General features: G+C 43.3%; 1 non-coding gene across 1 annotated transcript; it reads left to right on the plus strand.

Moving 5' to 3' along the window:
- The first annotated feature begins 223 nt into the window (after nt 1–223).
- Nucleotides 224–330, plus strand: LOC116878141. Its single transcript, XR_004384774.1, has one exon. It is a non-coding gene; the product is annotated as a U6 spliceosomal RNA (small nuclear RNA).
- The last annotated feature ends 1,230 nt before the right edge of the window (nt 331–1,560 follow it).

Raw genomic sequence — 1,560 nt, forward strand, 5'->3', positions numbered from 1 at the left:
TTCATTTACTTATTTGACAGAGAGAGACAGCCAGAGAGGGAACACAAACAGGGGGAGTGGGAGAGGGAGAAGCAGGCTTCCTGCTGAGCAGAAAGCCAAATGCGAATGTGGGGCTCCATCCCAGGACCCTGGAATCATGACTTGAGCCGAAGGCAGTTGCTTAACAGACTGAGCCATCTAGGTGCCCCTGAACTTGTTTTAGGTGCAAGAAATTAGGGGAACAGTGCTCGCTTCAGCAGCATGTATACTAAAATTGGAGCGATACAGAGAAAATGAGCATGGCCCCTGTGCAAGGATGATACGCAAATTCGTGAAGCGTTCCATATTTTTCTGCCTCTCTGTATACTTGTGATTCTGTCTGTCAAATAAATTTAAAAAAAAATTAGGGGAACAATAATTCTCAACCCTGACTGCATAGGTGGTGCCCTGATCACAAACAGTGCCAGGAATGATAGTGGACAGTGAATACTTTTAAGAGATGTATGGGAGGCAGAATGAGCAGCATTGGAGGTGGGGGATACGGATAGAGAAGTGTTAATGGGACAGCCTGGGTGGGTGGAGGGGGCACTCCTGAGATTGGAAATGCTGGAGAGGGAAGAAACTTTGTATATGTTGAATTAGGGATCCCTGAGGAATTGCCACACAGAGAGAGGCAGTTGGCACACAGGTATGCGTGTCTAGAGTTTCGGGAATGAATCTATGTTTTGGAAGTAAGAAATTTGTGGATTTCTGTACATTTGTATCTACCATATCGGAGTTAGGGACAGCAATCCCTATGATCAAACACATTAATATCTGTACAGCAAAACATGTCAATATTCACAACGAGTGGGATAAAGAGAGTACAGATAACTTCCTGACTGGTCATGTCAGGATTTTCTGGCAAACAATTTTGTGAAAAAACAAGTTTAGGATTTCAAACTTTTTCGTTTCAGAAATGTGGATACAAGATTGTCCACCTGTACCATCTCATTTAATTCTTATATCGACCATATGAAGTAGGCACCATTACTATTCCATTTTTACAGATAAAGACACTCAGGCACAGATAGGTTAATTAAAATGCTGAGGTCACACAATCAGTATTCCAAACCAGTCAGTATAAGGTTAGAGAATGTTTTGAGAAGAGAGGCGTGGGGGCACCTGTGTGGCTTCTCGGTTAAGCAGCTGCCTTCAGCTCAGGGTTTTGGGATCGAGACCCACATCAGGCTACCTGCTCAGCAGAGAGCCTGCTTCTCTCTCTCCCTCTGCCTGGCGCTCTGCCTACTTGTGCTCTCTATCTCTCTGTCAAATAAATAAAACCTTCAAAAAAAAAAATAAAAGGAAAGAAAAAACTAAGTTTCTTTAGAATGCTTAAAAAAAAAGAAGAGAGAAGTGGTAACAGGGCCATATATCATAGGCAGGTAGAGTAAAATTAAAACAAAATTGCCTCATGGGGTTTGGCAATTTGAAAATGGTCTTTGGGAAGGCAGTTTGAGGGAAGTAGTGGGGTGGAGGTCAATCCACAGTGGGCAAAGGAGTCGACAGGAGGCACAGAAGTCCTTACGTCCATCCTTCCTT

The sequence above is a fragment of the Lontra canadensis genome, unplaced genomic scaffold (genome assembly GCF_010015895.1).
Source record: "Lontra canadensis isolate GAN:19392208 unplaced genomic scaffold, GSC_riverotter_1.0 scaffold55, whole genome shotgun sequence".
In the NCBI taxonomy this organism is placed as follows: domain Eukaryota; kingdom Metazoa; phylum Chordata; class Mammalia; order Carnivora; family Mustelidae; genus Lontra; species Lontra canadensis.